Genomic DNA, 27,608 nt, shown 5'->3' with positions numbered 1-27,608 from the left:
CCAGACCATAGAGGTTTTTTGGTTTTTTTTTTAAGAAGGAACAAGTTATTGATAACTTACCACACCATAACTTAACACCCCTATAGTCTTTTTTGTCCCTTACTAATTCCTTTCCAGGAGCTATTCCTGTCTTTCTTGTAAGTTTTAAGGGGTAAAATATTAAAGAAATGGACTGTGGTTTTCCCAGTTTGGTAAGTGAGTGGATAAGATATTAAAATCTCACTTGAAATATAAACTCCCCATAATGTCCAACAAGCTGACCTAACATGTACTTTTCAAAGTGCTTTACCAGTAAAAGTCAATAATAAAGGTTCAATTTCGGTCTCCATATGCTTGACTCCTTTGTCTCTCAACTAATTCTGAACTCAGAGAAGCCGAGGGATCATTATTTATTACCCTCTGAAACTCTACCAACATAGATCCAAAGAAATGTATTACAGAAATCCTGTGATGAAAATTTTTGAAAGGAAACAAAAACTTAAACTGCAGAAAAAAAAAATGTGTTATCAAGTTTGAAGCAATATGTGATATGATATCAAGTTTGAAAGTCATTGGCGAAGACACTTGAAGGTGGAACATAGAAAGGCAGACTCAGAACTACTGGAATTCACCACAGAGGGAGTCATTCTCTCAAACTTGTTTGTAATTTTCATCTTGCTTCTGGAATCAGAATGGACACTCTTGAGATCATTCCCTCCAAAGCTAACTAAAAAGCTCAAGGTATGCTCCTTTTTAAAGGATAAAGAGAAGGGCTACCTACAATGATGTTGTAGCTAACCCAATGATATGTGTACCATCTACTGGACTTTATGGAAAAACACAGCTTTAAAAAGAATCACTGGGCCTCCTCAGTGGCGCAGCGGTTGAGCGCTGGGTTATGAAGCTGCCCGCAGCCTCTGCAGCACCGGTTTGATCCCCGGCAGCTGGACAAGGGTCCCACATGGCACATAGACCTCTCCTGCCACGCCCACTGCTCCCCTCAGCAGTGTATTTTATCAGTCTGCCTGTTCTGCTCCCTGCTCTGGCTCTGGTGAATTCTCTCACCCTCCCATGTGCTTGTGTGTGTGTGTGTGTGTGTGTATACATATATATATATATAAAAATATAAAAAAAAACAAAATTAATTAAATAAATAAATAAATAAAGAGAATCACTGCTCTGATCCCAAGCCAGCAAGAAGAGGGTAGAGATAGTTAACAGACTTGATGAAAGCATGAGATGGACCTGTTATGACATGCTTCATTGAACCCACCTGCCTCATCTTTCTACCTTTCATTACTCCCTCATTCTCACCAAACTAATGCTTCTTGCAATAGCTGCATAAAGAAGTTCAGTTTGCACTGAACAATGCAATAATTGGCACAAGTTGTAGGAAGGGAGGAGAGGGGAGATGGAAGAAAAGGAAAGTTGAGGAACTAAATCTTTCAAACAGATTTGTTTAAAACAAAGATCTGGAGTAATTAAAAATTTTAATCAAAAGGCTAGTCATTCTTTCCCTCAAGTATATTTTGGAGTATTTACCATGGGTCATTGATTTTCCTTTTAAAACTTTCACATTCTTGAAAGCAATGGCTTTCAGGTAAAAATGTTAAGATGGAATACCTTTGCTGCCTTTCAAAACCCAAGGAAGAACAGTAAAAGGACTTTTATTATTTCTTTTAAAAATTACTTAATTTTTGAGGTAATATGGGCTTATAACATTGATTTAGAGGTACAGATTTTTAAATTTTTAAATTAATTTATTTTATTGATTGAGATAACATTTGGCCCCACCCCCACCCCCCCACCCCTGCAAAAAGTATTGCCACCATAGTATACCCACCACCAAATCACCCATAATCCACCAGGGTATAGGATTTTTAAAAGTCTGGCAAGATGGCAGCAGAGTGAAGAGGCCTCCCTCCTATGGATACTCACAAAAAATGCTGTAAAAACTGACAACCACAGTCCATAATAGGAGCATTAGTCAAGGAAAGAGGTAGGAAAAACTAAGTGAACTTTGTTTAGAATGATAAGGAACAATAAGCCCCAAAAGGAAGCAATAGCTGCTACATAGAGGCCTCTACTGCCAGTGAATCAGGCAAATGCCCACATTTGGACTCTTAAAAACTAACATTGCACTGGATAAGGGAATACAGGAATAGGTACCCAAAACAGTGGGTATACTGCTGGAGAGCTGCAGTGAGGACTACTGGCTTGAGTCTGAGACTCAACACAGAATAGCTGTAGCCTGAATTGGATCACAGCACCTGGACTTCCCTATAAAAGGGGTTGATATATCCAAAATATGCCACCCTTCCCCCATGGACTGAGATATCCCAAACACCTCTCCCCCTCCCCCACAAATAAATGTTCAAGCACCTACCAACAGCGGGAGTCAACACCCCAGCATAAGACTGCTGGGGAGGAAAAGAGAACAATTCCCAGCCTACGACCCTATATCACCTGCAATCCATGCCCAGTGCTGCTCCTAGTGCTTAAAAATAGCCTAGAGTGGAATTGGACATGAGAGGTAAGAGAGACTGAAACTGAGCAGCTGATCTGGAGAAGGGGATCATTGTGCACGTTCAAATACCTGAGTCTAGTGACAGTGTTCCTTTGGTGCCCATTGCCCTAGTCTTTTTTTATGGTACTAACTACTATCCCTATGAAAATTCATGAGGAAAAGAACACATCACAAGTGACAGAGAAAAAAAAAATACAAAAGCAGGCCTGAAAGGAGCCCCAACTCAATGGAGTTGTAGAACATGACAGAAGGAGAATTCAGCACAACAGCCTGGCAACACTGGTGGAACTCAGAAAAACAAATATAAAAATAGAGGGTATAAAGCAGTAGAAAAGGGTAAGGAAAATATGAGGCAGCTACAATTAGAAATAACAGAGTGAGACACACTATAGTTAATTTAAAAAATACAATGGAGAACTTCAATAACAGAAAACAGATGCAATGGAAAGAATGAATGAGCTTGTAAACACAATGTTGGAGAAAACAAGAATAGGACAATGTAGAGAAAAAAGAATGAAAAGAGTGTAAGAGTTCTCTGGGAATACATAGAGAAAAAATATATCAATGAGGATCCCAGAAGGTAAAGAGAAAGAATAGAAAAATTTCAAAGAAATAATCATTGAAAACCATCTCAAATCTGGCAAATGAACCAGAAATTGTAATGCAAGAGACCCAAAGAGCTCCAAACAAAATAATACCAATAGACAAACAAGACACATAACATAAACCTGTTGAGAACAAATGACAAAGAAAGAATATTAAAAATACCAAGAGAAAAAAGTATAACCCAATCAGAACACCAATCAGACTCAGCAGAATTTTCAGCAGGAACATTACAAGCACAAAAGGACTGGGAAGAGATATTTAAAGTATTAAAAAAAAAAATTCTTGGGCCTCCCCGGTGGCGCAGCGGTTGAGCGCTGGCTTGCGAAGCTGCCCGCAACCTCTGCAGCGACGGTTCGATCCCCGGCTGCTCCCAGGCTGCCGGACGAGGGTCCCACATGGCGCCTGCTGCTCCCCTCAGCAGTGTACTTCGTCACTCTGCCTGTTCTACGCTCGGCTCTAGCTCTGGTGAATTCTCTCACCCTCCCGCGCCTCTGACTGTACCCAATGCTTGCATAAATAAATAAATAAATCTTTAAAAAAATTTTTTTTCTTGTCCAGAATAATCTACCCAGCAAGATTAATAATCAAGATAAAAGAAATAGTAAAGAATTTCATTGAAAAACAAAAACTTTAGGGTCTCCCCGGTGGCGCAGCAGTTGAGCACTGGGTTGCGAAGCTGACCACAGCCCACAGCCTCTGTGACACCGGTTCGATACCTGGCTGCTCCCCGACCACTGGAGGAGGATCCCACATGGCATGCAGACCTCTCCTGCAGCCCGCTGCTCCTCTCAGCAGTGTACTTCGGTCCTTCTGCCTTCTCTGCTTCCTGCTCTGGCTCTGGTGAATTCTCTCACCCTCCCGCGCTTCTGACTGTACCCAGTGCTTGTATAAATAAATAAATAAATAAATAAATCTTTAAAAAGAAAAAAAGAAAAAACTTTATCAGCACCAAGCTGCATAAGAATGAAATCATAAAGGGGTTATGATGAGGCTACAGAACAACAAATATCAGGAAACAGAATCATTTAACATGAAGAAGGTGGAGTAAAGTAACAATGTGACCTATCAGAACTAACTAGAGATAAGACTTATTCAAAGGTTCACACAAAAAACCTATCTTTTACTAACCTCAATGGAATCTTCAAACAAACAATAATGGTGGTAACATTTAAGTCAATGGAAATGGAACTGAAGCAAATCATGACAGGAAGTCCTCAAAAAATAAAAAAAAAAAGACAAACCAAAACAAAGCAAAATCATAACAAGATAGCAATGAGCACTTACTTGTCACTAATAATTTTAAACACAAATGGCCTGAACTCACCAATCAAAAGATGTAGAGTGGCTGAATGAATTTCAAAACAAAATTTAACCATCTTCTGTTTAAAAGAAACTCACCAACAAAGACAAGTAGACTTAGAGTTAAATATTGGAAGACAGGTTTGCAAGCAACTGGCAACCTAAATAAATAAATAAACAAATAAACAAATAAACAAACAAACAAATAAATAAATAAGGAGAAGCTATACTTACGTCTGATAAGACAGACTTTCAATTAAGAAAGGTAATAAAAAGTAGATAAGGGCACTATATTTTGATTAAAGATCTAATGCAATGAGAATTAATAATACTCATAAATATATATGCACCAAATGATGAAGCACTATGATATATAAGACAATTCATAATAGAACTTGAGATATTCACAGCAACATAATAATATTAGAGATGTTACTGTTCCACTTACAATGGACAGATCAACAAGACAAAGCATGAATGAGGAAATAACAGCTTTAAATGAGAAACTACACTAAATAGGTCTCATAGACATCTATAGAAAACTCCACCCCAAAATTGCTGCATATGTATTTTTTTCAAAAGGCACATGGAACATCTGCAGAATAGACCATATCTTATTGACATAAGTCAATAAAACCATAAAGATCAAAATTTTATCTAATACTCTGACTTAATGTCAGAAAATTACAAATTCTCTGTAAGGAAAAAAAAAACCAGGAAAATCTATGAACATGGAGACTAAATAACATGCTGTTTAATCTCAATTAGATAAAATGGAAATCAAGGTAGAAATTAAAAAATAATTTGAGATGAACAAAAATGATACAAGTTACCAGAATCTTTGCAATTCAGCAAAAACAGCATTAAGAGAGAAGATAATTGCAATACAGGCCACATTAAAGTCAAGAAAAACCCCATCTAATACATACTTGAAGCAACTTAAAAAGAGCAATAAACAAGACCCAAAGTTAGTAGAAGGAAGAAAATAATAAAAAAAAGGAAAAGTAGATGAAATAGAGATAAAAAGATTATACAAAAAAAAAAAATCAGTGAAACAAAGAGCAGCTGTGTGCTTTGTGAGAGGCTAACTCATACCCATCAGAACAGATTATGGGGTCACAGGGAAGCTGCTTTGGAAAGATGAAACAGAAAAAAAAGCAGATAGAGCTGAGTGTCTTGAAAGAATTAACTTTCAAAAAGTGTGGGGTTAGTAAATACATAAAAAAAGTAAATGTGAAAAACAAAAAATAAACAATTATTAGCTTGAAAAATTAACATGGTATATAATAGTAATAATTTAATCCGAGTTTTGCTATGAGACTTAATAACAAACATGGATATAACAATGTAAATGGAGAAAACTAATGTAATCAAAGTTATGTTATTAATTACATTGGGAAAGATAGGATTTGGAACAGGGAGCATGTGTGTGATGGGGTGGGAAGTGGGAGAAGAGAGCTAAATCCCTCTCTCCCATAGTGGGAAGATCAACCCTAAACATTCAAGCATCTTATTACATGACATGTATGTAAATATCAAGTAATGAGCTGTATGTAAATATTAAGTAATGAGCTAAAAGAAATGAAGGTACTTATGAAGCAGAAGAAACAGGGGGAGGTACTAAGGACTGTTACTTTAGAAAGAGACTATAATAACCCCCACAGAACTATTTGACTCTTAAATGTGCATTTTAATATTAAAAAAATTTAAAGGAAACTAATGAGTCAATGAGTTAAAAGCTAACAGAAAAAAATAGCATTTTTTGTTCTGAGATATTATTAAAGATAAAACACAGAAAGAAGAGGATATTTAGAGATAAGGTATATAATAACAATATTAATTAAGAAATTATTTTTAAGAATTAAATACTGGCAATAATTTTTTTGGTTATGACACCAATAACACAAGAAACAAAAGCAGAAATAAACTAGTACTATATCAAACTAAAAAGCTTCTACACAGCAGAAGAAACCATCAATAAAATGAAAAGGTTAGGATTCAACACAACTGAGTAGCAAAAACAAAAACAAAATAACCAGATTAAAAAGTGGGTGAAAGAATCCAAACAGACATTTTTCCAGAGAAGATATTCAAATGGTCAATAAATGCTCACCATCACTGCTATCAGGGAAATACAAGTCAAACCACAAAGAGAGGTCACCTCACATCTGTTAGAGTTGTTAGCAAAAATAAGATGAGACAAGTGTTTGTGAGAATATGAAAAAGTGGACACTTGTTTATACTGTAGGCAGGATTGTAACTTGGTGCGGCCTCCATAGAAAACATGAAAGGTTCCTCAGAAAATTAAAAATTTAGCTACCATATGATCAAGCAACTATAATATATATATACCCGAAGGAACTTAAATCACTAACTCAAAGAAATATCTGCACTCCGTGTTTGATGCAGCGTTATTTGCAATAGCCAAAATATAGAAACATCTTAAATGTCTGCTGATGGATGAAAGGATTAAGAATATGTGGTGTACACATTTCTCCTAATCTAAGGTTTTAATTTCCAATGGTAATTACCCAACTTCTGAAAATATTAAATGGAATATTTCAGAAATAAACAATCCACACATTTTAAACTGCGAGCCATGAGTAGTATGATGCCATCTCACACTGACCTGCACATGGGACTGTCCGACACGGGACATGAACCATTTCTGCCCAGTGTATCTATACTGCATATGCTACCTCCCCAATAGTCATTTAGTAGCTGTCTCAGCTTTTTTTAATACTCTTATTACGGTAAATTGTAATTGCTCTATTTTATTATTAGTTATTGTTGGTCTCTGGCTGTGCCAAATTTATTAAACCCTATCATAGGTATACAAGTATAGGGAAAAAACAGTGCAGCATATGGGGTCAGTACTATCCATGGCTTCAGGAATCCACTGAGGGCCTTGGGATGCATCCTTAGCAAATAAGGAGGACTGATGAATATATACAGTGGAATAATTTTTAGTCATTTTTTTAAAAAAAGAAATCCCATCATTTGTGACAAAATGAATGTGCCTGGAGGGCATCATTTTAAGTAAAATAAGTCAGAAAAAGACAAATGCCTTAGTGTCTAATTTATATGTGTAATCTAAAAACAACAACTCATAGAAACAGAGTAGACTGGTGGCTGCCAGAGATGGGGAGTGGGGGAGATGAAAGGGAAAAAGAGAGAAGACATTCAAACTTCCAATTATAAAATGAATACATTCTAAGAATGAGGACATACCACATGGTAACAATAATATAGGTAACAATACTGTGTTGTATATTTAAAAGTAGCTAAGAGAGTAGATCTTAAAAATCCTCATCAAAAACAAAAATATTCTATCTGTTTGAGGTGATGATGTGTTAATTTATCATGGTAATCATTTCACAATATATACACATACCAAATCATTACTTTGTATGCCTTAAACTTACACAAAGTTCTGTGAAAATTTATCAATTATATTTCAGTAAAGCTCGAAGAAACAAAAAACATTGTATATAATAGGTTTTCTCCCTTCATCCTGCATGATTTTTTTTAATAATTTTTATTTTTATATTCCCCATACAATTGCAGCCCCCCCATTCTGACCCCAATCCCTCCCCTCCTCACCCCCCACCCCCCATAGAGTGTCTCTGGTTCATAGTTGTTTGTTGATTTTGATTTTCACTTTCTTATAATTATTCATTTTCCTGGTCCCTTATTTCAGTTTTCTAGATTCCTGCTATGAGTGAGACCATCCGGTATTTTTCTTTTTCTTTCTGGCTTATTTTGCTGAGCATGATCCCTTCCAGCGCCATCCATGTTGCTGCAAATTGCATGTGTTTATCTTTTTTGAATGCTGAGTAATATTCCATGGTGTATATGTACCATAGCTTCTTGATCTAGTCATCGATTTTTGGGCATTTGGGTTGTTTCCAAAGCTTAGCTATTGTAAACTGTGCTGCTATAAACATAGGGGTGCAGGTGCTCTTTGGAATTGATGTTTCTATGTCCTTTGGGTAAATACCTAGGAGTGGAATTGCTGGATCATATGGAAGCTCTATGTTTAGTAGGTCCAGAAATCTCCACACAGCTCTCCACAGTGGTTGGACCAGTTTGCACTCCCACCAACAGTGCAGGAGACTGCATGATTTCTTGACCCATTATTTCCCTGCACTTCTGACTCTTGTTCCTGGGCAAGATGAGACTTGGAAACAGCAGTATTTGAAAATGCTTTCAAAAGAGAACACTGCTAATGGAATAAGAAGTATCTGTTAAATGCATGCACAAAGTCACAAAGAATTCGCACATAGGGTGCAACCAAATCACGTCCCAGCGTTTTTATCAGAATTTCTGTGCACTCCAGGATATATGGAGAGATGACTAGAGTTACTGAAAGAATGGGGAAGGAATATTACTTTTTAGTCAGAAACTTGAAATAACCTGAAGTTTGGAGTGAGATAGCAAAAAGTGGAAACAGAACCTGAGTTAACTCCAGCAAAAACATTTTAGAACTGTTGTTCTTCAGTTTGTTCTGAAGTAAAACAACAGAAAGACAAGGATTTTTTTCCCAAATGTATTGAAATCAGCACCTGAACTTATATTTTAAATGCTCTAGATGAACTTCTCTTAGGCAGCCCTCATAAATTTTCTTTTTTTTTTTATTTTGGACTCATAAGGTCCCCTACTAAACCATTTCATACTTCAATTTTTTATTTTTTTTTTATTTATTTATTTTTTTTTTAATTTTTTTAATTAATAAATTTTATTTTTATATTCCCCATACAATTGCAATCCCCCCATTCTGACCCCAATCCCTCCCCTCCCGCCCCCCACCCCCCAAAAAAAGTGTCCCTCTGGTTCATAGTTTTTTGTTGATTTTGATTTTTCACTTTCTTATAGTTTATTCATTTTTCCTGGTCCCCTTATTTAAGTTTTTCTAGATCCCTGCTATGAGTGAGGGACCATCCGGTATTTTTTTCTTTTTTCTTTTTGGCTTATTTCACTGAGCGTCATCCATGTTGAAGCAAAAACATTTCTAGGCTATCATGTGGTCATAAAACAGGGGCAGATAAATAGGCAGAACTAAATAAGAACTGGTCAGGAACCCACTTCCCAAAGACCCTGGTTGGGCTCTTTGCAAGAGCTTCTCAAAGGTGGTTTCCAACTCTGGTTTCCTGCCCAGCTCTGAGTGGACACTGAAGCCAGTGCTGTGACAACTGAATACCTCCAGGACTCCAGGAAGCTGCTACCAATTCATTACTGTCACACCATGTCTAATATCCTCATTTGGTAGAAAATGAGGTTGTCTGTTCTGAGATGATTCCACTAAGTCAAGTCTTGTATAAAGACTGCACAGCTGCTTAGGGAATACCTGACTTTTATCTTCAAACCACACTGTAAAAAATGCAAATAACAAGGTAGAAATTCTGGCCCAGAAAGCAGAGCATGCATTCCAGAGACAAAGAGAAATAATTTCTGGATTACCCATTGTTTGGGATAAGCCTACCTTGCAAAGGGGATTGATGAGAATTATTTCTTTTGAATTTGTCCATTGATTGAGTTCCAGCTTTGGAATGTGACTGCTGGAGTTCAGTTTCCTGCTCACACTTACCAGTTTGGGCACATAACTTAATCTCTTAATGTGTCAGTTTCCTCATCTATCACAAGGGGGAAATATCACAAAAATCTACCTCATAGGATTATGAGGATAAATTAGATAATATCCATAGAAATCACAGTGCATAGCAATTGGCACACAGTACGTAGAGAAGAAATGTTAACTGCTGACTACTTTATAGCTGCCTCCTCCTATTGCCTGGCCTGACTTCCTAGAAGCAGAAATGAAGAATGTTGAAGGTATGGCTGCCACATGTGCAATGGAGCCTGTGGCCTGATGAGGTCCACATATGGGGATTAAGGTTGAATGACATTAAAGCACAGTGCACACAAAGTGATTCATTTAAAGGGGAATGACAGGCTAAAGGGGACATCCCACATGACTTCACATAGAATGGACCATTTGGAGACCATTTAAATGGTGTTTACTCTAAATGAGCCACCCTCAATGAAATGGACAGCAAATACCTTCATTTTCTTTTTTGATTCAATCCACTTGCTACTCTCACTACACCAACTGCAAAACAAAGGGAACACACTGTAGTTGAATTAACCCAGAGTTCTCCTCTGCAAAGGCCAGAAGTTCATTGCACCACAGGATGATTTTAAGACCAGGGCAGGATTCCTTAGCAAGACTAATAGGGAGGGGGGCAGTAGAGAGGGGCCCAAAGGAAGTGGTTATCCCCAGCTGCAGACTAAGCAGCCATCCAGCTCACCTTCCCACTCCCTGCAAGATAGATCATATAAGGCTAGGCTTCCTCAGAAAGTTCCCTAAGGCCCCTATGCCACCATCTCAAATTGGAATTTATAGGGGAGAAAATTCCTTTTTAAAATAAACTTTTGGGAGGATGGGCGGAGCAACATGGCGGCGAGGAGACGCTGCGAGTAAGATCTCCCATTAAAAAAAGTTAATAGGGAGGAAAAGCGGCAGGTCCCAGTGAGAACTGGGACATGGAAGATAAACGGACGACTCCAGCAAACTACCCGAAGAAAGTTGCCATAAAAGAGGACTAGAAGGGAGGAAAGCGCAGAACCCTGCACCCCTCCCCCGCCCACAGAGTCGGCACTCTCCGACCGGCAGAGAGGAGGGAAACAACAAACTAAAACGACCAACAAGAACAAACTACGCAGCAAGCGGGACTGTGAGTGGAAAGGAACTATCTCAGCCACCACACCCCGTGAGCTGGAGCTGTGGAGAACCCTGCAGGATTTGCCACAGAGGTGAGCTCCGGGCGCCATTAAACAGAGACCCCGCCCCCCAGGAGGAGGCCAGGACCAGCACACAGCCCCGGGCCGCCCGGTAAGCTTGCACAGAAAAGCGGTGCGCTGGAAAAGCAAACGCGGATCGGGATAGCGCGGAAAAGCAGCGCGGTTGAAAAGCAAACGCGGATTGGGATCGTGGCTGCCCAGGTCCCCGAGCCTGCGACCTAGGCTTGCAGGGAGACGCGCGCGAAGACCCTCACTGAGGTGAAAGACCCTCACTGAATATCCAGGAACCAGGCACCCAGGCATGGGAGCGGGGTGCAAAAGACGCCATTCTGTGGACACTGAACTGGGCTACAGCCCGCGTCCTGGACCTGAGGGCTTTGGAACTGAGATCTGGGGCACAAAATTCGGGGCGTGGGTTCTCCACGACGGTGGGGCACAAGGCAGACACAGCACCCAAAGCCGTTGAGGTTTACCCTACCATTCCCACTCTGTTTCTTGTCCCACGGGGTGAAAAAAAAAAAAAAAAAAAAAAAAAAAGCTCCCCAAAGGCTCTAGGAGAGATCTCTGGCGCCACCTAGCGACTTGAAACCAGCAGAGGCTCCTGGAGGAGCCAGTGGCCAGCTGGGAAGTTAGCCCACGCCGGGCCCCTACCGACTAGTAGTCTGAGCCCACAGGGGGAGCGAGTACCCAAAGCCAGGGCAGACCAGGTGCGCAGAAGAGTGTGCCTGAGACTGGACAGGTAGGGAGTGTGTCCCGCATCGCCATTTTAGAACAGGGACATTTCTTCAGTAAAGGCTGCCTGCAGAAGGCTCCCTCAGGAGCCAGAGGTGAGCCGTGAAAGTTCGCCCACAGCAGAACACCTCTGGCCTGCAGTCCAAGCCCAGAGGGGGAGAGGGAACCCACCACCGGGGCAGACCAGGAGCACAGGGGAGTGTGTCCCCACATCGGCATTTTAGAACAGGGACCTTTCTTCAGTAAAGACTGCTTGAAACTGACAGATGGCTCCCGGAGGAGCCAGAGGGGAACAGAGAAGCTCACCCAAGATGCCGGCCAGTCGCAGCAACACAGTGTCCCAACGCATACGGCAAATTAGAAAACAGACAGTAGGGAGCAGAAGAACCACACGCAACATAGCAACTCCTCAGGGAAGAAGCACACCACAAAAAGAAAACCAGCGCCCAGATTGCAACGACAGTAACTTGGAAGAACTTCTGAGCCTTCCAGAAAGAGAATTTAAAATTGCCATGATTAAAAAAATGACAGAACTCATAAAGGAAAACAATGACAAGGGAAAAATAATCAACGATCAGAAGAATGAAATTGAGTCCCTAAAGAGGGAAGTAAAAGAAATGCAGGAGATCAAAGAATTAATGGAAGAACTAAAGAATTCTGGGAAAAGCAATGAAAGCAGAATAGATGAAATGGAAGAACGAATAAGTAATCTTGAAGACACAGAAATAAAAAGAACCAAAACAGAAAAGGAAAGAGAAGTATGAAGGAAAAAGAAAAAGAAAGACTTCGGGAACTATCTGACACCATGAGGAAAGGAAATATAAGAGTTATAGGAATACCAGAAGGAGAGGAGAGAGATGTAGGAACAGAGAAAATATTCCAGGAGATAACTGAAGAGAACTTCCCAAATGTGAAGAAGGAGCTGAAAATTGATATACAAGAAGCAAGAAGAACACCAAACTTCCACGACGAAAGAAAAATACAGCAAGACACATAATAGTGAAGCTCCCAAGAATCCAGGAAAGTAAAAAATAATGAAGCTGGCAAGAGGGAAGAAACAAATAACATTCAAAGGAAAACCAATCAGGCTGACATCAGACTTCTCTGAAGAAACACTACGGGCAAGGAGAGAGTGGAAGGACATAGTCAACAGACTCCAAGAAAACAGATGTCAACCAAGAATAATCTATCCCACAAAGCTTCCCTTCCTCTATGAAGAAAGAATAAGGACCTTCCCAGACAAACAGAAACTATGGAACTTCATTACCAATAAACCCCCACTCCAAAAAATACTACAAGGAATCCTAAAGCCAGAACCTCTGAGAGACGAAGAACAACGAAAGAAGACAAGGAAAAAAAAAAAGATATTAAAAGAATAAATAAAATCAAAAGAAAGACAAACATAATGGCAAATGCAGAGATGCTAACATATCAATATTAACCCTAAATGTAAATGGACTAAACTCTTCAATAAAAAGACACAGAGTTTCAGCCTGGATTAAGAAACAAAACCCAACCTTTTGCTGTCTCCAGGAAACACATTTAGCTACAAAAGATAAAAATAGACTCAAAGTTAAAGGATGGAAAACAATCCTACAAGCAAATGGGCCAAAAAAGAAAGCAGGAACAGCTATACTTATATCAGATAAAACAGATTTCAAACTCAAAAAAATAAAAAGGGATCCCAACGGTCACTACATTATGATCAAAGGGACAATACTTCAAGAAGAAATAACACTAATTAAACATATACTCACCAAACGAAGGAGCACCAAAATACATCAGACAACTGTTGTCCTCTCTGAAAACAGACATCAGAGAAAACACATATGTAGTGGGAGACTTCAACACACCACTATCAACAATGGCTAGATCAACAAGACAAAAAATAAGTAAAGAAACTAAAGCTCTAAATAAGGACCTAGAGCATTTGGGCTTAACAGACATCTATAGAACACTAAACCCCCAAAAAACGGAGTACACATTTTTCTTAAGCGCACACGGATCATTCTCCATGATCGATCACATACTGGGGCACAAGACAAACATCAACAGATACACCAAGATTGAAATCATACCAACCATCTTTTCTGACCATGAAGGCATCAAGCTAGAAATAAACCATAAAAAGAAGGCAAGGAACTTTCCTACCTCATGGAGACTAAAAACCACACTACTGGAAGACCACAGGACTAATGAGGAGATCAAAGAGGAAATTAAAAAATTCTTTAAATTGAATGACAAGGAGGACACCAATATCCTAAATGTATGGGACGCAGCAAAAGCAGTAATAAGAGGAAAATATATAGCAATAGAAGCTCACATCAAGAAACAAGAAAGAACTCAAAGAAACAACCTAATCTCGAAGCTCAAAGATCTAGAAAAAGAACAACAAAAAAACCCCAAAACCAGTAGAAGAAAAGAAATAATAAAAACCAAAGAAGAAATAAATGAAATTGAAACTAAAAAAACAATCCAAAAGATTAATGAAACCAAGAGCTGGTTCTTAGAAAAAAATCAATAAAATAGACAAACCCCTAGCCAGGCTCACAAAGGAAAAAAGGGAGAAAGCACAAATAAACAGGATCAGAAATGAAAGAGGAGAAATCACAACGGACACAGCAGAAATAAAAAGGATAATCAGTAACTACTATGAAGAGTTGTATGGAAACAAGTTCAACAATCTAGAAGAGATGGACAAATTCCTACAACTCTACAATCACCCAAAGCTAGATAAAGAACAAATAGAACACCTAAACAGACCAATTAAAAGCAGCGAAATTGAAATGGTAATCAAATACCTCCCCAAAAACAAAAGCCCAGGACCTGATGGATTTACAAATAAATTCTACCAAACATTCAGAGATGAATTGGTGCCTATCCTACACAAACTCTTCCAAAAAATTGAGAAGGAAGAGACAATACCAAACACGTTCTATGAAGCCAACATTACACTAATACCAAAAACCAAACAAGGACAACACAAAAAAGGAAAACTACAGGCCAATCTCCCTAATGAACACTGATGCAAAAATCCTCAACAAAATTTTAGCTATCAGAATCCAACAAATGTATCCATAAGATAATTCACCACGACCAAGTAGGATTCATTCCAAGGACACAAGGATGGTTTAACATCCGAAAATCAATCAACGTTATCCAACACATCAACAAAAAGAAATATAAAAACCATATGATAATATCAATAGATGCTGAGAAAGCTTTCAACAAAGTGCAACACCCATTCATGATAAAAGCCCTTGAAATTCTTGGGATACAAGGAACATACCTCAACATCATAAAGGCCATCTATGAGAAGCCAACAGCCAGTATCATTCTCAATGGTGAAAAGCTGAAAGCAATTCCATTAAGATCTGGAACAAGACAAGGATGCCCACTCTCACCACTGCTTTTCAATATAATACTGGAAGTCCTAGCCAGAGCAATAAGACAAGAGAAAGACATCCAAGGAATCCAAATAGGAAAAGAAGAAGTCAAACTATCACTATTTGCAGATGATATGATAATATACATAGAGAACCCCAAAAACTCCACAGAAAAACTAATTCAACTCATCAATCAGTTCAGTAAAGTGGCAGGATACAAAATCAACACACAAAAGTCAGTAGCCTTCCTATACACAAACAATAAATCTGAAGAAGAAGAAATCAAAAAAACCATCCCTTTTATTATTGAAACAAAAAAAATCAAATATTTGGGAATAAATCTAACAAAAGAGGTAAAGGACCTATACAAAGAAAACTATAAAACACTGTTAAAAGAAATAGAAGAAGACACAAAGAAATGGAAAGACATCCCCTGATCATGGATTGGAAGAATAAACATTATTAAAATGGCCATCCTACCAAAAGCAATATACAGATTCAATGCTATTCCAATCAAAATTTCAATGTCATTCTTCAAAGAAATAGAACAATTATTGATGAAATTCATATGGAATCACAAAAAACCCCGAATTGCCAAAGCTCTCCTGAAAAAGAAAGAAGGGAATGGAGGCATCACACTCCCAGACTTCAAACTATACTACAAAGCCATAATCATCAAAACTGCATGGTATTGGAACAAGAACAGACACACAGACCAATGGAATCGAATAGAAAATCCAGAAATAAACCCACAGATTTATGGTCAACTAATCTTTGACAAAGGAGCAAAGACTATGCATTGGAGCAAAGAAAGTTTGTTCAATAAATGGTGCTGGGAAAACTGGGTCGCTACATGCAAAAGAATGAAGCTTGACCACTACCTCACACCATACACAAAAATCAACTCAAAATGGATTAAAGAATTAGACATAAGACCTGAAACCATAAAATATATAGAAGGAAATATAGGCGAAACACTACGTGATTTGCACATCAAAGACATCTTTACAGATACATCACCCAAAGCAGTGATAGTGAAGGCAAAGATAAACAGCTGGGACTATATCAAATTAAAGAGCTTCTGCACAGCAAAAGAGACAATAACAAAAACAAAGAGAAACCCCACTGACTGGGAGAACATTTTTGCACCCAACACTAATGATAAAGGACTGATCACAAAAATCTGCAAAGAGCTGATGAGACTCAACAACAACAAAGAAAATAACCCAGTGAAAAAATGGGCAGAAGAGCTAAAAAGAAACTTCTCTGAAGAGGAAATGCAAATGGCCAACAGGCATATGAAAAAATATTCAACATCACTTGTAATCAGGGAAATGCAAATCAAAACTACCATGAGATACCATCTTACACCAGTGAGAATGGCACATATTAAAAAAAACTAGCAACAACAAATGTTGGCGAGGGTGTGGAGAAAAAGGAACTCTCCTGCACTGCTGGTGGGAGTGCAAACTGGTCCAACCAGTATGGCGAGCTGTGTGGAGATTTCTTGACCTACTAAACATAGAGCTTCCATATGATCCAGCAATTCCATTCCTAGGTATTTACCCAAAGGACACGGAAACATCAATTCCAAAGAACACCTGCACACCTATGTTTATAGCAGCAGTTTACAATAGCTAAGCTTTGGAAACAACCCAAATGCCCAAAAATAGATGACTGGATCAAGAAGATGTGGTACATATATACCATGGAATATTACTCAGCATTCAAAAAAGATAAACACATGCAATTTGCAGCAACATGGATGGCACTGGAAGATTTCATGCTCAGTGAAATAAGCCAAAAAGAAAAAGAAAAATACTGGATGGTCTCACTCATAGCAGGAATCTAGAAAACTGAAATAAGGGACCAGGAAAATGAATAACTATAAGAAAGTGAAAATCAAAATCAACAAAAAACTATGAACCAGAGTCACTTTTTGGGGGGTGGGGGGCAGGAGGGGAGGGATTGGGGTCAGAATGGGGGGGTTGCAATTGTATGGGGAATATAAAAATAAAATTTATTATAAAAAAAATAAACTTTTGTTTTTAAATGGAATTTTGATTTGTCATTTGCTTACACAATTATATCATTTTGGGAGTACAGCTTCACACCTCAACATGTACATATGCTTCACTTACTCCCCACCAAAGCTCCAGTGCAAATATATGATCACATTACTCTGGGGGTTGTGTGGGGGTGTGTGTGATTCTTTTAGTTCAATTGTCTCACTAGTAAGATAGACATATAATATCATATGTTGTTCTTACAATCATGCTAGCAGTTTCTACTGCTTTTGCCACATCCCATAAGTTTTGTATATTTGTATGCTTGTTCTCATTTGTCTAGAGATATTTTTAAACTTCTCTGATTTCTGCATGAACCTGTTACAGGAACCTGGCTACTCTGGCTGTGTGAGCTCCAGGGGCAGTGGTATTCTTTCACTCTGCTGCTCCATTATAAGTCAGTTGTGGTGGTTGCTCCTCAGAGATCTTTTATGTAATAGGTACTTCCTGGATCATGGAATGAACCAATCAGGTGTGAGCTATGAGCTGATTGTTGCTAGATCGTCCAATCAGCCACAGGATAGAAAAATGGTCCAATCAGACTTTTGTTACCAGGACCCAACCACCTCAGCAGTGGGAGCCAGCAGTAACAGTGTTGTTCTTTCACCCTGTTGCACCACAAGTTAGTTGTGGCAGTTGCTCCTCAGCCCTTTTATGTAACAGCATACTTACTGGATTGTGGAATGGACCAGTCAGGTGCTATGAGCTGACTGGTAAATGATCTAATCAGCCACAGGATTGAAAAATGATCCAATCAGAATTGTGGGTGGGGCACCCTGAAAAAAGATATAAGCCAGGATCAGAGGGAGCTGGGGGAGAGGACACCAGCCACTGAAGGAGAGAGCTCCCAATGCCAGCCCCTGAGGAGACAAACAGGAGAGACAACGCCAGCCCCTGAAGAAAAGATTTTTCCAGTCTCCAAAAGTAGAAGAAAGAAGAGGAAGACTCTATTCCTGGCCTCTGAAGAAAGAGGAAAAGGAGCATCCAGCAACTGACCCTCAAGGAGAGAAGTGAAGCTGAAGACTTCTGTCAGAGACTGGGCCTGAAAGGAGCATCAAAGACCTCTTTGGTGTCTCAAAGAGCTGTTTGTTGTTGGTGTAATCCAACAATTCAAAAAGAGCTGTTAACACTAGGATTCTCTGACACTGCCTCTGAGGGACCAGTAGTGACCATCACTACTGGCCAGTGCTTTCCAGAACTCCTAGAGACTGGCATTGACCATCATTGACACTATCTGGGTGAAATAGCCAGCCATTTGTTTCCCCTGTTTGTAAAATAAAACCCGTGGTTGCTCCTGGAGCCTGAGGTTTCTTGTAATTGTGTGCATGGATGAGAACCCACAGACAGTGACCTGTCCTCTTACTGGGCACTGTTCTTTGTTAGGTTATAGCCCTTAGTTTTGATTTTTGGCCTTTTGGGGCTTTTTGGTGGCTCTCTTGCCTCAATGCCCAGGCAGGTGGATGGCCATCCTATCCTTCCATCCATCCAGCCTTCTGCCTTGTTTGTCTCTCTCTGCCCCTATTTCAAACCCAGTGGTCTTTCAGTAGTGTGTTGTTCAGTCTCCATGTATTAAAATATTTCCTTGCTTTCTTTTGATAGTTGATTTCTAATTTGATACCTTTATAGTCTGAGAACATGTTGGGTATGATTTTAATCTTCATGAAATTGTGGATATTTGTTTTGTGTCCAAGAAAATGGTCTATTCAGGATAATGTCTCATATGCACTTGAGAAAATTGTATGTTCTCTTTTAGGGGGGGCGTGCATTGCTATATATATATATATATATATATATATATATATATATATATATATCTCACACACACACACACACACACACACACACATATATATATCTGTGAGGTACATTCTCTATTTAAGGCTATTGTATTCCTGATTATCTAGTTGATATGTCAGTCCATTGGTGAGAGTGGGATGTTTAAGTCTCCTAACACAAATGTTTTTTTACAATGTTTGTTTTCAAAGTTGATAGTAGTTGTTTAATGTATATTGGTGCTCCTTAATTTAGTGCATATACATTGATGAATGGCATGTTTTCCTGATGTATTGTTCCCTTAATCATTATGTAGTGTCCCTCCCTTGCTCTCATTACCTTTCGTAACTGGAATTTATTTTATCTGAGATAAGTATGGCTATTTCTGTCTTCTTTAAAGTCCCATCCCCTTGTAAGATTGTTTTCCAATCATTTATCTTAAGCCTATATTTGTCTTTACAGTTTAGGTGTGTCTCTTGGAGACAGCAAAAGATTGAATTCTGTTTCCTGATCTGGCTAGATACTTTGTGTCTTTTAATTGCTGAATTCAGTTAAATTTTTTTTTTTAAGATTTATTTATTTATTTATTTATACAAGAACTGAAGTACAGGCCAGATGAGTGGGACAGTGAGAGGATTCACCAGAGACAGAGTGGGGAACAGAACAGGCAGACTGACAAAATACACTGCTGAGGGGAGCAGCAGGCAAGTCAGGAGAGGTCTACCACACCACGTGGTTTCTCCCATGCCGGCCGGGATCGAACCCGTGCTGCAGAGGTTGCGGACAGCTTCATAGTACAGTGCTCAACCGCTTGTGCCACCAGGGAGGCCCAAATTACTTTTAAAGTGATTATTGATATGTGATGGTCTACTGCTACCCTTTTATTCTTAATTTTTGTGGGCCTTTCTATTCCCTTATTCAGTTCTTTGTGTATGTGCCTATTTTGGTTTCAATGTATAAGCTCCTTTCAATATTTCTTGGATTAGTGGTTTAATGTTTGCCAACTCCTTGAGTTTTTCTATATCTGAAAAGGTCTTTATTCCTCCCTCTCATCTGAAGAAGTCTTGTAGGATAGAGTGTTCTCAGCTGGCAGATTTTTTTCTTTCATGTTCCAAATGGTATTTGGAACATACCATTCCATTCTCTTGTTTGTAGTGTTTCCTCAGAGCACCTTGATGTTAACCTGATCAGGGTACCTTTATAGATTATCTGCTTCTTCCCCCTTCCAGCTTCAGTATTCTTTCTTTATCCTGAACTCTTGGAAATTTCACTAATATATGTCTTGCTTTATCTAGATATGCCACGGTTCTTTTACTTTCCTGAATATGCACATTTATTCCCTTCTCTAGGTTCTGGGTGTTTTCCTTCATTATTTTTTCAAAAACTTTTTCTGTTTTTTTCCCTTTCTCTTCTTCCGCTGTTATTCCCATTATTCTTACATTGCCTTTTCTCATGGAGTCAGATAGTTCTCAGTTTTTCTTTGCTTTTTTAAGACTTTGTTTCTCTCTTTCCTTCTCTACCCAGATTCTTTGTATACCTGTATCTTCAATTCCACTGACTTGTTGTTCTACTTGATCTATCCTACGTCTGTGACTTTCTCTTGAATTTTTCATTTCTTGTATTTCTCTTTTGAAGTATTGAAGCTTCATTTTCATCTTATTTAGAGCATCATTTTCTATCTTCATTGATTTTATTTCTAAGGACATTCATTTTTTTCTGAGTTTTCTTCTACCAGTGAATTTCTTTATCATTACAATTCTAAAATCTATATCTGATCAAGAGAACATAGCTTTCATGTCTGTGACTGGGGTCTTGTAGATTTGTTCTCTCTCTGAGTTGCACTATTTTCTTGAGGACTCAATTTGCTGTTTGTTAGCTTTTTCCTTCTGCCCATTATTAGCTTTGGAAGCCAACTGTTGTATGTGGAGTTTCCTCTGAGGATGGCTTCTCCCCCGTCACTGGTCAGTGGTATCCTCTCTCTGGGCAAGCAGCTGGCAGGGTATCATAGGAGGTCATGAGGTCTCTGTCCACTGACTCATTCCCTAAAAGAGGTGGTGTCTTTGCAGGTGCCAGCAGAGATCTTGTGGGAGGTTCAGGTGGTGTAGGTTGCTGGCAGGATCCCATGGAAGGTCACAAGGCCTCTGCAGGTTCGGGTGGGTGCTGGTAATGTCCTTTGGGATTTTGATAGGAAGGATTGCCCTAAATTTGCATATTGCTTTAGGTAATTAGGACATTTCAATTAAGTTAATTTTACAACCCATGAACTTGGAATATCCACTTATTTGTGTCTCTTTTTTTCTTTCAATAATGTAGTTTTACATGTATAGATCTTTTATGTCCTTACTTAATCTCTAGGTATTTTACTCTTTTTGATGTGATTATAAATAAGAATATTCTCCTGATTTCTCGTCTGCAATGGATTTTTTGTATTCTGATTTTGGAGCCTATCACTTTATTATATTTGTTTAGTATTTCTAATTTTCTTTTTTTAACTGGAGTTGTTGGGATTTTCTGCATACATTAACATCTCATTTACATCATAGTGATAATTTTACTTTTTCCTTTTCAATTTGAATAACTGTTATTTACTTTGTGTCTAACTGCTTTGACTAGAACTTCCACTACAATGTTAAAAAATACTAATGAGAGGGAAAATCCTAATTTTGTTTCTGATGTTAGAGGAAAAGCTTTCAATTTTTTACCCCTGATGATGATATTGGCTGGGCATTTGTTTTATATGGCCTTTATTGTGCTGAAGTATGTTTTATTTTGTTTTTAAAGATTTATTTGTTTGTTTGTTTATTTATTTATACAAGCACTGGGTACAGTCAGAAGCACTGGAGCGGGAGAGAATCACCAGAGCCAGAGCGGGGAACAGAACAGGCAGACTGATGAAATACACTGCTGAGGGGAGCAGCGGGAGCGGCAGGAGAGGTCTGTTGCGCCATGTGGGACCCTCGCTGGGGGCCGGGGATCGAACAGGTGCTGCAGAGGCTGCATGCAGGCAACTTCACAGCCTAGCACTCAATCACTGCACCACCAGGGGAGACCCTGAAGTATGTTTCTTTTATACTTATTTGTTGGAGGGTTTTTATCATAAATAGGCATTGAATCATGTCAAAAAAGTATTTTTCTGCCCTTACTGAGATGACCTTGCTTTTAATCCTGCCTTTTTTGATGTTGCATATCACAGTAATTGATTTGTGTATGTTGAACCATCCTTGTATCCCTGGAAATATCCTACTTGATCATGGTGTATGATTCTTTGAATATTGTTAAATTCTAGTATTTTGTTGAGGTTTTTTGGATTTATGTTAATCAGAGATAGTAGACTATACTTTTCTTGTGGTGCCCATATCTGGTTTTAGAACCAGGGTAATGTTGATGTCATAAAGTGGGTTTCAAAGTCTTTCCCTCTTTTTCAATTTTTTGGAATGGTTTGATGATGACTGGTATTAACTCATCTTTGAAAATGTGGTAGAATTTACTAGCAAAGCAATCTGGTCCTGGGATTTTGCTTCTTGGGAGGCTTTTGACTACTGTTTCAATTTCCTTATGGTAAACAGTCTGTTCAGATTTTCTATTCCTCATTTGGTCTTAGAACGCTGTATGTTTCTAAGAATTTATCCTTATATTTTAGATTATTACAATTTATTGCCATATAAATATTCTTAATACTTTCTTGTGATCCTTTGTATTTCTTTTGTTTCTATTTTATTTAAATTTTCTTTTCTTTGTGAGTCTGGTAAAAATGTTTGTCTATTTTGTTTATCTTTTCAAAGAACCAGTTTTTGCTTTCATTGCTCATTTATATTATCTCTTTGATCTCTATTTTGTTTATTTCTGCCCTAATTTTTTTAAGTCCTTCCTATTCTCTTTTTATACTATTAAGTATACAATTTGATTTTCTAAAGTAGGGCTGTATTGCTACAATTTTCCTTTTAGTACTGCTTTGGCTGCATCTCACAGGTCTGGTAATATGTATCTTTATTTTCATTTCTCTACAGGTGTATTTTTCAATTCTTCCTTGATTTACTCATTGACCCAACAGATGTTCAGCAACATGTTATTTAATCTCCAGGTATTTGTGATTTTTCCCTCTTTATTCTTTCTATTGATTTCTAGTTTTGTGTCAGTGTGCTCAAAAAAGACTTGTTATGATTTCAATATTCATAAATTTATAGGTACTGTTTTTATGTTCTAATATATGTTTTCCCCTTGAGAGTGTTCCATGTGCATTTGTGAAGAATGTGCATTTTTCTGTTTTCAGGTGGAATGCTATGTAAATATCTATTAAGTACATCTAATCTAAATTGTCTTAAGAGCATTGTTTTCTTCTTAATTTCTGTCTGGGTGAACTATTGATGTAAGTGGAAATAGACCATTTTTCAAATCATAACAGGCAGTTTAAAATTTGGTTTTGAAAATACCTGTAACTAGAGAGTGTTAGAACAATTTTCTTAATTCCTTACAATCACCACTCTAGAATATTGTCCTTTGAATATTTTTGAAGATTCTATCTTCCTAGAGAGAAAATGAAAAAAGGCAGCATATAATGGAGTAGTCAGTTCCCTTCTCCTAGGGGGAGAAAGAACATTTTATGCTAAACTTATGAAAAACTTTGAGAAAAATCACGTCTATACAAAGGAAAAATGTTTAAGAATAAAATTTAAGATACTATAGTCATTTTTACACAGCAATCATGCCCAGACATAGTAAATTAATTATAAAATTAATAGAATGACATCCTATACTTAAGGGAGCCTTGGATAAAAAGGCAGTCACAACATACTCAATCCATAGAAGCAAAAGCAGACAATTTATCTTGTAAAATTCAGCATCTCATAGAATTTCTTGTATTAAAAAAGCTATTGTTTTCACTTCAATTAAAACACACACTTAAACTCTGTTAAAATGTCTATCTTTTAAACTTTTATATGTTAAAAAGACAGCATGACACATTCAGAAATATACAATTGTTACATGCTTTTCTTTAATATATACCATTTCTTTACTCAATTCTTCTGTGGTCCTTGCTTTTTCCCATCTCAAGATTGTTTTCTTCTCCAGTCACTATTCTTACTTTCAATTCTTCCAAACAATTTCATTATTTGGGACATCTCTATATAAAAAAATTAAAGGTGACTGGCAGCACATGTAGGAAAATGTATATATATATGTAACTACGTATTTTATAAGAGTATTGCCAATACATTTATAAAGCTATAGAAATATGCTTTTTCTCTTAGCTTTCTTCTCTAGTGCTTGAGTCTTTCAGCAAACCCAGCTGTTTTTCTTTCATTAATTTTTAGATGCCGAGTCTACATGTATTGCTTTTATGAGCTAATTTCACCCTCTTGAATACCAGTGGCATGACTGTCTTTCGTTAGTTCTTCTCGGCTATTGCTCAAGGGTGGGAACTGGCACCAGAACAAAGAGACAGTAAGACGCCCCGGGCTGGTATGCACCGGCACTGCCTAACCAGTGCCATGTGCCAGGTCATGCCACTACTTTTCAAACACTGATGCCACCCAGCAAAGCTTCAGGTTTCCTTCTCCACAACATGGAACCGCCTAAGGCACTGGAGGCCCAAGAGAGAATGACCTTGAAGATCTTTTTTGTGAATCAGGTAAAAGAGCGCCACCTACTGAACCTGGAACACAAGTGCCGCCATAAGTTTTGAGCGTTTTCCCTCCTGGCTAATGAATACTTTCTTCAGTTTGCCATTCTGTGTTCAACTGAAAGCCAACTTTTCTTTCCTCTTGATGCCTCAAAATGAGCAATGCTATTTAGACTGCTCCCACGGTGTGTAGCCAGGAATTACATATAAGGAAATGCTAAATTAAAAGACATGTAGGATGGTTATGATTAATGTTTTCCCCACAAAGAGAGAAGGCAAAGTAATTCTTAGTTGCCATTCTAACCTATAGACACAGTTAACATAATTCCCCTTAAAGTTATGTGCAGAATTAGTCAGTAAACTGGACACCAAATCACAGTGCTTCAGTTGTGAGAAAATTCATGAATTTTAAGACAAAAATCCACAGCAACAGAATTGGTACACACATGCCTGCAGGAATCATTATCCAAAAGAAATCATGATGACCTCCCTATATGCCAAGTAGGTAAGTACTGTTTCTAGGAGGGCAAGCAAGAACTAGTCAAAAGTAAATCACCAAAGAAGGCGGGGAGGAGGAGGATGAGTTGACAGAGATTCGAACGTGCAGGCATTATGTGAAACCTTGTGAATGATGTAACAGAGCAGAACATGGTCCTTAATCACCAGAACTTTCTAAAGAGGAAAAAAAAAATGCATTCACTTTGTTCTCCTGCCCCTTGAAACACATGTATATGTACTATCCCAGAATAAAGTTTCCTCAGTTCCAGAAACAAGGAGTTTTCTCTACTTTGTATTCTCTCTTTGTGGGGAAAACACTTAATCATAACCATTCCTAAATGTTTTTTAATTTTCCATTTCCTTCTATGTAATTCCCGTCTACACACTGTGGGAGCAGTCTAAATAGTATTGCTCATTTTGAGGCATCAAGAGGGAAGAAAAGTTGGCTTTCAATTGCATACAGGAGGGTCTGGATTCTGAAACCTTGGCTTTTTCCTGGAATTTCCCACACAAAATCAAGAGAGAGAATGTCAGAGAGCTGGTCTATTAGACAGGCCAGAGAGTAGCATTTTGTCCAGGATGAAGTAATGTCTACAGTCTCATACTTTTGCACAGAAAAATGAAATCAGATCCTATGCAAGGGCACATATAATTTTTAACACCTTTCACGTGCTCATGTTTTTCTCCTACATTTGGAAGGAGCTTAAATTAGGCCATCTCATTCATCCTGAGGTTTCTCATAAAAATACAAGTGGAATGTTTTATTTTTCTAGGAATTAGAAATACAATATTCTGTAAAAAACAACAAAAAAGTCCAAACATGGGGAAATAAGGATACACTATACCAGTTTTTGTCCTTTTAAAATTGTGAAGAAGTATACACTTTAATCAGAAACATAGCTAAAGAAATGATTTTAAATCATTTTTGTCACTATCAGTGGTGACAAAATGCTTCTTCCACGAACATATTACTCCGTCTGATCATAAAGAACACAGTTATTCAACAAATGGGTATTGACAACTATTATATACAAAGGACTGTATTGGGCACTGAGTCTCTGTACTTAACAGGATAGCTACATTCTGGCAGGAGATACAGGCTGACAATAACACACAGGCTAACATTTCTGTCTACCCAAATGACATTATGCTGGGGAAATTAAATAATAAAGGAGTCAAAAAAGTCAATCAAAATCTCTAACTTTGGCTTAGCCTTCATAAGAAAGGTTAGTGACTCCTCAGCTAATAAAATACTTATGGTTGTCATCACCCTACAACATGAACCACTAGCCTTCCTTTAAAGAATTATTTCTTTCACATAGCTGGAACCAGTGGTCCATCTTTTGATTTCTTCCCCCTGCTCAAGGGTTGCATTTCTGTAACTGTTATCTGCCTCATTACCTTGTGCCGCTACCAGGTGTTTTGCTTCTTTCAGAGAATCAGCTGGTGCCTGGCAAATGTGCTAACCAGGTTGATGTGTTGATGTGATGGAAACTATGACTTGTGGGTTGGATTTTGCGGTTCATGTTTTCAGGGATAACTCATTGTCTCAAAGAGTGCTATGTATAGCAGACTGGAGGTCTAGGACACCAATCTACAAGTCCAGAGACAAAAGGTGGAAAGACAGTGGTATCCTTTTTCTCCAAGGAGTATGAAGACATTTATAGATATTGCTCCATTCTGGGTTTTACAGCCATTTCAGGTCTGACTCTTTGCTAGCTCTTTTCTCATAGACCCTACCTGTGGGCTGCCCTCAGCCTGAGTTCCTAAATTCTTTTCTGTGATGTTATGTAAGGTATAAATGGCTTGAACATAGGCAAATTCCAATAAGTACCTACTTTATCATAACTCTGCCCTGACTCAGTAATTCTAAAAAAAGACAGATGGAAGAAAAGTAGTGAAAAACCAGAGTATCACATGGCTGATGGTAGAACAGCACAATACAAAAGAAACTTCGTGGAACTGTTGGCATCACATTCATATTGTTAGGGCAATCTCATTTTAGCAATGTATTATTCTTTACATTAAATTTAAAGTCATTCATTTGAATTTTATTGATTTAGTAATATGGTCTGTGTTTTAGATTTTAACTTTGTAAATGTTTAAGAGTTATAGCATATACATTTACCTCATCTTGCTTTTATATCTTTTAAAATATCACTCTCTACATGAGAATCATGAGATATTTTCCCCTGCTTAAAACAAAAATTAGGTTCAAGTTTAAGAACCCTGAGAACACAAGCCTTTAAATCTGAACTTCAGGGCCACATCACGAATAAGAAAGTAATGTTGGCTTGGTAAGATATGGAAAGAGTTGTGGT

The 27,608-nt window shown here is 38.1% G+C and overlaps 1 protein-coding gene across 2 annotated transcripts in view; it reads right to left on the bottom strand.

The window, feature by feature from the left end:
• The window catches only part of AOPEP (aminopeptidase O (putative)), a gene marked incomplete at both ends in the record, with an annotated part of 347,198 nt that overhangs the window by 286,571 nt on the left and 33,019 nt on the right, over positions 1-27,608 (bottom strand). The window lies entirely within an intron of this gene.

This window comes from Talpa europaea (assembly GCF_964194135.1).
Source record: "Talpa europaea genome assembly, chromosome: 7".
Lineage (NCBI taxonomy): Eukaryota > Metazoa > Chordata > Mammalia > Eulipotyphla > Talpidae > Talpa > Talpa europaea.
The sequence above is the reverse complement of the archived record's forward strand: the minus strand, read 5'-3'. Positions and strand labels throughout refer to the sequence as shown.